This window comes from Bubalus bubalis, chromosome 6 (assembly GCF_019923935.1).
Source record: "Bubalus bubalis isolate 160015118507 breed Murrah chromosome 6, NDDB_SH_1, whole genome shotgun sequence".
NCBI classification, from domain to species: Eukaryota; Metazoa; Chordata; class Mammalia; order Artiodactyla; family Bovidae; genus Bubalus; species Bubalus bubalis.
In genome coordinates, this window is record NC_059162.1 from 58,624,735 (window position 1) to 58,634,839 (window position 10,105).

The window sequence follows — 10,105 nt, forward strand, 5'->3', positions numbered from 1 at the left end:
CAGTCAGCTCTTGGTCTTGTTTTTGCTGACTGTATAGAGCTTCTCCATCTTTGGCTGCAAAGAATATAATCCATCTGATTTCGGTGTTGACCATCTGGTGATGTCCATGTGTAGAGTCTTCTCTTGTGTTGTTGGAAGAGGGTGTTTGCTATGACCAGTGCGTTCTCTTGGCAAAACTCTATTAGTCTTTGCCCTGCTTCATTCCGTATTCCAAGGCCAAATTTGCCTGTTAACTCCAGGTGTTTCTTGACTTCCTACTTTTGCATTCCAGTCCCCTATAATGAAAAGGACATCTTTTTTGGGTGTTAGTTCTAAAAGGTCTTGTAGGTCTTCATAGAACAGTTCAACTTCAGCTTCTTCAGCATTACTGGTTGGGGCCTAGACTTGGATTACTGTGATATTGAATGGTTTGCCTTGGACAGAGATCATTCTGTAGTTTTTGAGATTGCATCCAAGTACTGCATTTTGGACTCTTTTGTTCACCATGATGGCTACTCCATTTCTTCTAAGGGATTCCTGCCCACAGTAGTAGATAATGGTCATCTGAGTTAAATTCACCCATTCCAGTCCATTTGAGTTCGTTGATTCCTAGAATGTCGACATTCACTCTTGCCATCTCTTGTTTGACCACTTCCAATTTGCCTTGATTCATGGACCTGACATTCCATGTTCCTATGCAATATTGCTCTTTACGCATCAGACTTTGCTTCTATCACCAGTCACATCCACAGCTGGGTATTGTTTTGGCTTTGGCTCCATCCCTTCATTCTTTCTGGAGTTATTTCTCCACTGATCTCCAGTAGCATATTGGGCACCTACTGACCTGGGGAGTTCCTCTTTCAGTATCCTATCACTTTGCCTTTTCATACTGTTCATGGGGTTCTCAAGGCAAGAATACTGAAGTGGTTTGCCATTCCCTTCTCCAGTGGACCACATTCTGTCAGATCTCTCCACCATGACCCGCCCATCTTGGGTTGTCCCCTGGGCATGGCTTAGTTTCATTGAGTTAGGCAAGGCTGTGGTCCTAGTGTGATTAGATTGACTAGTTTTCTGTGAGTATGGTTTCAGTGTGTCTGCCCTTTCTCACCAACTGGATTAGAAAAATTCCACTTGACAACACACTCTGTTAGTAAGGCTACAGAGGCACAGCATGCTCATACAACACAGGTAATAGGGTAAAGTAATACAAAATCCATCAAGAGAAAATTTGCAAAACTCTATAGAAATTACAAATATATTACAGATTAACCCTACAATTGCACTTCTGGAAATGATCCTGTGGATATGCCAATACGTATGCAATATGATATACATATGTATATAATGTATAATATGTACTGGAGAAGGAAATGGCAACCCACTCCAGTCTTCTTGCCTGGAGAAGTCCATGGACAGAGGAACCTGGTGGGCTACAGGGTCGCAAAGAATTGGACACGACTGAGGATATACATGATATTTATTGAAACATTGTTTATAATAGCAAAATATTGAAGTAAATCAATATCACATGGAACTGGTTAAATAAATATGGGTTATCCACTCAGTGGAATAGTATGCAGTGGGGAAAAATAAGTAAGGTAAAGAAGCTGTTTATATAGACATGGAAAGATATCCAGGATATACTATAAATTTTGAGAAAAGGAAGTTGTATAAGGTATATATACTATACTACTTTTTACTTTTTGTGTAAGAAAGGAAAGGATAAAAATATATATTCACCAAACAATGGAATATTCAGTTCAGTTCAGCTCAGTCGCTCAGCTATGTCTGACTCTTTGCGACCCCATGAATCGTAGCATGCCAGGCCTCCCTGTCCATCACCCAGACTCACGTCCATCGAGTCAGTGATGCCATCCAGCCATCTCATCTTCTGTCGTCCCCTTCTCCTCCTGCCCCCAATCCCTCCCAGCATCAGAGTCTTTTCCAATGAGTCAACTCTTCGCATGAGGTGGCCAAAGTACTGGAGTTTCAGCTTTAGCATCATTCCTTCCAAAGAAATCCCAGAGCTGATCTCCTTCAGAATGGACTGGTTGGATCTCCTTGCAGTCCAAGGGACTCTTAAGAGTCTTCTCCAACACCACAGTTCAAAAGCCTCAATTCTTCGGCACTCAGCTTTCTTCACAGTCCAACTCTCACATCCATACATGACCATTGGAAAAACCATAGCCTTGACTAGACAGACGGTTGTTGACAAAGTAATGTCTCTGCTTTTGAATATGCTATCTAGGTTGGTCATAACTTTCCTTCCAAGGAGGAAGCGTCTTTTAATTTCATGGCTGCAGTCACCATCTGCAGTGATTTTGGAGCCCCAAAAAATAAAGTCTGACACCGTTTCCACTGTTTCCCTATCTATTTCCCATGAAGTGATGGGACCAGATGCCATGATCTTAGTTTTCTGAATGTTGAGTTTTAAATCAGCTTTTTCACTCTCCTCTTTCACCTTCATCAAGAGGCTTTTTAGTTCCCCTTCACTTTCTGCCATAAGGGTGGTGTCATCTGCATATCTGAGGTTATTGATATTTCTCCTGGCAATCTTGATTCCAGCTTGTGCTTCTTCCAGCCCAGCATTTCTCATGATGTACTCTGCATTTAAGTTAAATAAGCAGGGTAACAATATACAGCCTTGACGTACTCCTTTTCCTATTTGGAACCAGTCTGTTGTTCCATTCAGTGCTAAAAAGAAATGAGCCATGCAAAGACATATGCATATTACTAGATGAAAGAAGCCAATCTGAAAACACTGTATGGTATATGATTCCAAGTATATGACATTCTGGAAAAGGCAAAACTATGGGAACTTATAATAAAAAGATCAGAGGTTGTCAGGAGTTGGGGTGAATGGAAGGGATGAACAGAGTACAAAGGATTTTTAGGGAAGTGAAAATACTTTGTGTGATGCTATAATGCTGGATACATGTCATTTCACATTAGTCCAAACCCACAGTATGTACAACAGCAAGAGTGAACTATAACCATGAACAGTAATTATGATATGTTAGCATAGGTGCTTCGATTGTTACTAATGCACCCCTCTGGTGGGGGATGTTGATAAAGGGGGAGGCTATGCATATGGAGGGGCAGGGGATTCACGAGAAATCTATATAACTTTTTCTCAATTTTATTGTGAATCTAAGACTTCTGTTAAAAAAAAAAATAGCCTTAAAACAGAGTACATATTCAAATTTACCTGTGTTAGAACAATGTAATACTAATACCAATCCTGTAAAGTAGTCATCTATGACAGCGCAGGAAAAGCTCGAGGGTAGACAGTGACAATGTTGAACTTTACCTGAGGCCCGTGCTCCAGTAAAAGTGAAGGTTAAGACATCTCCAGCAAAGGACTGCCCTGCTGTCTGAGACTACCTTCATTCTTCCTTGGAACACCCATAAGACTCCTGTGGATGACTCCTTGCGTACCTGCCATCTTCCTGTTCTTTGAGACATTCCTTATTAACGAATATTCTCTCTATTATAGCAGCCAGAATAAAATCTTCTCTTACTTATCTGCTGCATTTTCACAACAAGCTAGAAGACAGAGGTGGGAGAGTTCTCTGGGAAAATCTTTTTTCATCATTTAAATTTTCAATGTGACTGCATCATCTACTTTTAAATTTTAATTTAATTTAAAATACAAAACAAGAAAAAGATACTTCTGATGAATGAATTGCTCATTTGAGAGTCCCATTAACCAGACTATCTCAGTCCCAGCATCCCAGTTAATTACTTCAGGACAGAAGCATGTTCCACTTTTGAATCTTTTCTACTGCCTGATGAAGTGCTAACTTGAAGACCTTTTCCTCCCTCATAAGAACACGTATAATGACGGTAGTAGAGAGAAAGGAGAAGGCAGTAAAAAGCAGGAAGCAGTTTTGTCCTCGGAAGTATATTCTTTAATGCCTGGCTAATGAAATTCCCTACTTTGAGCCCATACTCTCACCTCCCACTGTGAAACAATGGAATATTATTTTCTCTTCTCTTCCTCCACGTGTCACTGCCCTGGGTCTGGGTCTTATCTTTCCCTGCCAGTTGTCATTAATGTGTTGGAGGCCTGAGCCTTCCTGTACCTCATGCATGCCCACTCCCCCATCTCTGCTGGGGGAGTGGGATGTGGTACCCGGCTTCACTGACAAGCTCTGGGAGTGAGCACAGGAGTGGGAAGGAACCTGGGTCCCTGAGTGGCGGTGAGGAGCAAAGCTGCCCTGAAGGCCTGCAAATTCACACTGGGACTGTTACATGAGAGAAAAAGAAACTTCTTTCTTAAGCCACTGTATAGCTTAATCTTATCCTAATGAACACAGTTTCTTTTCAAGAAAATCAAAGTGTTATACTCAATAATCTGTAAGAAGCTTCCCAGTGCTAACTGATGTGAGTCTGATTTTGCTGCTTTAAGAGTTATAGCAACTTTGAAGCACAGCTGCATTTAGAGAGCATACAGCTGGGCACAGCTATGGTATATGTGCTTCTCTGTGGCCTAACGCATAAGACCTGGACTTTGGGTTCAGGCCCCATAGCTTCAGTTCCTGGCCCTGCTCCTTACCACCTGTGACCTTGGGTGAATTGCTTAAGCTGTCTGAGCCTAACTTCCTTGTCTATAAAATTCTGATAATACTAGGAACTCTTTCACAAAGTCAGATAATCTAGGAGGAGTTCTTGACTAACAATAAATGCTCAATAACTGGTAGTTTTTAATCATTGTTATTTTTATTATGACCTTTGTAAAGAATATAACCCACAACTGTAATACTATTTGTGGGAACAAATTTTATCCACATTCTGATTATATGCTTTATGTCATCACTTTAAAGAATGAACAGACAAAAACCCATCACAATAGATTGAAATCCCTGTGAAGGGTAAGGGATTGGATGTGAGAGAAACATCTACTCTTTGTCCTGTGTGAGTCTCCTCTTTCCTGGGAATTTTGGAGGGCTGTACTTCCTAGCCCTCTTGCAATTAGGGCTTTATGACTACCTCTTATCAAGGCACAGTGAGTCAAAGAAACATATATGGCATCTGGTGCAACATATTTCAGAGTCAATGCAAACTCTCGCTGGTCTCTCTTCCCCTAAAGCCCCTGATTGATCTGACAGCATACACAATGATGAAACCCCCACTGACCTAGATCTCAGTAGTTATGTAGCCTAAGTCCACTTTTCACCCTCAACCTTCCACTGCTCACACTGGACACAAGGAATGAGAATAAACCTTCTTGTCCTGACACTGAATACACTATCATATTACCTATCCTTTTCTCATATAATGAGAAAGTTGCCATAATATTCAAAATACTAAAGATTTTGAACTGAATTAAAAGTAATGACCAAGTAATGATATAATATCCAAAATGCTTAATACTTTGAACTGAATTGAAAGATCAAAGTGCCCACCATCTGTCTACTTCAATAGGCTGCTGCTTGAAATGTCCTTGATGAAAATTCCTAAAGATGACTTAAAACATAGAAATTTTAATTATTTCATTAACAAACACAAAGAGATAAAATGTTTCCAGGAATGATTAATATGGAGATTCTATGATTAGAGCCCCTGATAGTACAGGGAAGCAGGGCAAAGGCTAATAGAGTTCTGCCAAGAAAATGCACGGGTCATAGCAAATACCCTTTTCCAACAACACAAGAGAAGACTCTACACATGGACATCACCAGATGGTCAACACCAAAATCAGATTGATTATATTCTTTGCAGCCAAAGATGGAGAAGCTCTATACAGTCAGCAAAAACAAGACCTGGAGCTAACTGTGGCTCAGATCATGAACTCCTTACTGCCAAATTCAGACTGAAATTGAAGAAAGTGGAGAAAACCACTAGACCATTCAGGTATGACCTAAATCAAATCCCTTATGACTATACAGTGGAAGTGAGAAATAGATTTAAGGGACTAGATCTGATAGACAGAGTGCCTGATGAACTATGGAATGAGGTTCGTGACATTGTACAGGAGACAGGAATAAAGACCATCCCCAAAAAAGAAATGCAAAAAAAACAAAATGGCTGTCTGAGGAGGTCTTACAAATAGCTGTGAAAAGAAGAGAAGTGAAAAGCAAAGGAGAAAAGGAAAGATATACCCATTTGAATGCAGAGTTCCAAAGAGTAGTAAGGAGAGATAAGAAAGCCTTCCTCAGTGATCAATGCAAAGAAATAGAAGAAAACAACAGAATGGGAAAGACTAGAGATCTCTTCAAGAAAATTAGAGATATCAGGGGAACATTTCATGCAGCGATGGCACAATAAAGGACAGAAATTGTAGGGACCTAACAGAAGCAGAAGATATTAAGAAAAGGTGTCAAGAATACACAGAAGAACTATACAAAAAAGATCTTTATGACCCACATAATCATGATGGTGTGATCACTCACCTAAAGCCACACATCTTAGAATGTGAAGTCAAACGGGCCTTAGGAAGCATCACTACGAACAAAGCTAGTGGAGGTGATGGGATTCCAGTTGAGCTATTTCAAATCCTGAAAGATGATGTTGTGAAAGTGCTGCATTCAATACCAGCAAATTTGGAAAACTCAGCAGTGGCCACAGGACTGGAAAAGGTCAGCTTTCATTCCAATCCCAAAGAAAGGCAATGCCAAAGAATGCTCAAACTATCGCACAATTGCACGCATCTCACACACTAGTAAAGTGATGCTTAAAATTCTCCAAGCCAGGCTTCAGCAATACGCGAACCGTGAACTTCCAGATGTTCAAGCTGGTTTTAGAAAAGGCAGAGGAACCAGAGATCAAATTGCCAACATCTGCTGGATCATGGAAAGAGCAAGAGAGTTCCAGAAAAACTATTTCTGCTTTATTGACTATGCCAAAGCCTTTGACTGTGTGGATCACAATAAACTGTGGAAAATTCTGAAAGAGATGGGAATACCAGACCATCTGACCTGCCTTTTGAGAAACCTGCATGCAACAGTTAGAACTAGGCATGGAACAACAGACTGGTTCCAAATAGGAAAAGGAGTATGTCAAGGCTGTATATTGTCACCCTGCTTATTTAACCTATATGCAGAGCACAAATGAGAAATGCTGGGCTGGAGGAAGCACAAGGTGGAATCAAGATTGCCAGGAGAAATATCAATAACCTCAGATATGCAGATGACACCACGCTTATGGCAGAAAGTGAAGAAGAACTAAAGAGTGTCTGATGAAAGTGAAAGAGGAGAGTGAAAAAGTTGGCTTAAAGCTCAACATTCAGAAAACTAAGATCATGGCATCTGGTCCCATCACTTCATGGCAAATAGATGGGGAAACAGGACTGCTATCCACTGTGTTTGCATGGTGTCCCTACAGCAGTGATTTGCAGGCAGCATCTATTCTGACTGGCTTGTGCTCACACTGTTTTGATAGATTTTATTGAATACAATTTCACTCCTATAAGACATATGGAAATTTAGTACATGCAAAATGTTGTATTTCAATTCAGTGGTTGAGAATGATTTATTTCACATATATTGTTGACAAACACCTCACTATATATATGGTAGAATAAACAGTACAACCATTATCTCATGTACATTTCAGTCAGATTTGAAATTTAAGTATAAAAATGTAACAATGGAAATTTAGCTCTTAACATTGATTGGAGAGTCCTTTAGTAGGAAACCCAGAAGCTATAGAAGTAATAGCAGAGGACTGCTCAAATATTAATATATATTTATATATGGTATGGAAAAATACCCCAAACAAATTCAATAGACAAATGATAAGTTAGAAAAATATTTCCAAAGCATGTGAAAAATGAAGGTTAAGAGTTTTACTATACAAAAGTTAAAAAAATAAAAATAACCTAATAGAAATTGGAAAAAATGTAAAAAGGCCAATTCAAGAAGGGCAAAACCAAGATAGCAACTAAACACAGAAAAAGAATCCAAGATGCCTTCCTCATAAGAAGTCAGGAGATTGCAAATCAAAGTATCCCTTTGTAGATATCAGATTGGCAACAAAAAGAGAGAGAGATAACAGCTACTGCTTTTAGGAAAATGTGGAAAGGGGCATGTTCACACATTACTAGTGAAAATGTGAATTGTTAGAGTATTTTGAAAAGTAAAATTAGCATTAAAAATGCATATCTTTTTCCTAGCAATCCTAGTCATACGAAGAATTATTCCATTTAAATAAAAGCATCAATATGGAGAGTGAAAAATTTGGCTTAAAACTCAACATTCAGAAAACTAAGATCATGGCATCTGGTCCCACCACTTCATGGCAAATAGATGGGGAAACAGTGGAAACAGTGGCAGACTTTATTTTTGGGGCTCCAAAATCACTGCAGATGGTGCCTGCAGCCATGAACTTAAAAGACACTTACTCATTGGAAGGAAAGCTATGGTCAACCTAGACAGCATATTAAAAAGCAGAGACATTACTTTGCCAACAAAGTCCATCTAGTCAAAGCTATGGTTTTTCCAGTAGTCATGTATGGATGTGAGAAGTGGACCATAAAGAAAGCTGAGCGCCAAAGGACTGATGCTTTTGAACTGTGGTGTTGGAGAAGACTCTTGAGAGTCCCTTGGACTGCAAGGAGATCCAACCAGTCCATCCTAAAGGAGATCAGTCCTGAGGGTTCATTGGAAGGACTGATGTTGAAGCTGAAACTCCAATACTTTGGCCACCTGATGTGAAGAACTGACTCATTGGAAAAGACCCTGATGCTGGGAAAGATTGAAGGTGGGAGGAGAAGGGGACGACAGAGGATGAGGTGGCTGGATGGCATCGCTGACTCAATGGACTTGAGTTTGGGTAAACTCTGGGAGTTGGTGATGGACAGGGAGGCCTGTCCTGCTGCAGTCCCTGGGGTCACAAAGAGTCGGACATGACTGTGCAACTGAACTGAACTGAACTGAAAGGGTATATGGACAAGGATACTGATTACACCCTTGTTTGCCATTAGGAAAAAATGTAAAAATTTGGCATTAGGTTCATACATTCAGTGGAAAAATAATGCAGTCATTAAAAAGAATGTGTTTAGGGCTACACCAGTTTTTTCAGAGGAATCTCATGGTATCATTTAGATAAGACAGATGAAATGCAGAGAAATCCCTATTATATACATACATAAGGGGACGACAGAGGATGAGATGGTTGGATGGCATCACCGACTCAATGGTATGAGTTTGAGCAAACCCTAAGAGATGGTGAAGAACAGGGAGGCCTGGGGTGCTGCAGTCCATGGGGCTGCAAGGAGTTGCATGTGAGTGAGCGACTCAACGACAAAACACACATACAATATAGATGTATTTGATTATATGAGTGCAGGGAAAGAAAAGGACACATCCATACCATATTTTTGTATTGATTCTCTGGGATGAGAATACAACCAAAGAAACAATATATATTTTTGCACAGTTCTTTTTTAATATAACTTTTATTTATTCATTTATTTTGGTTATTATAGGTCTTTGTTGCTGTGCATGGGCTTTCTCTAGTTGTGGAGAGTAGGAGCTATTCTCCAGATGCGGTGTGAGGGCTTCTCATTACAGTGGCTTCTCTGGTTGCAGAGCGCAGGAGCTAGGCACATGGGCTTCTGTAGTTGCAGCATGGGGACTCAGCAGTTGGGGTGCACAGGCTTAGTTACTCCATGGCATGTGGAATCTTCCCAGACCAGGGATCAAACCCTGCCCCTGCACTGGCAAGTGGAGTCCTGTTCAATGTACCACTAGGGAAGTCCAAGACACAATATTGCTTAAGAAAAATTCTAAGCGCATAGTAAAAATAGCATGTATGGGATTCTATTTATAGAAATTTGTATGTAGATAAGTGAGATGCATAAAAAGATGAAAACCAAAATATTAACTGTGGTTATCTCAGGCGATTTCAAGTCATTTTTACACTCCTTACATATTTGCATAGTGATTTTGGATTTTTAAGATATATTACTTCTAGAACAGAAAAACAGTTCTTTTCATTATTTGGGAAATAAAGGAATGAAAATTCTCAACAAATTTCTAATTAGAATTCTAGATATGAATGTAGGGTGAAACTTGAAATGTTGTCATAGAAACACCTAAGTAATAATGAATAATCTCCTAATTTATTTAAACTTGATTCAAAATAAAAAAATTAAAATAAGAAAAAAATAATGCTTTAAAGA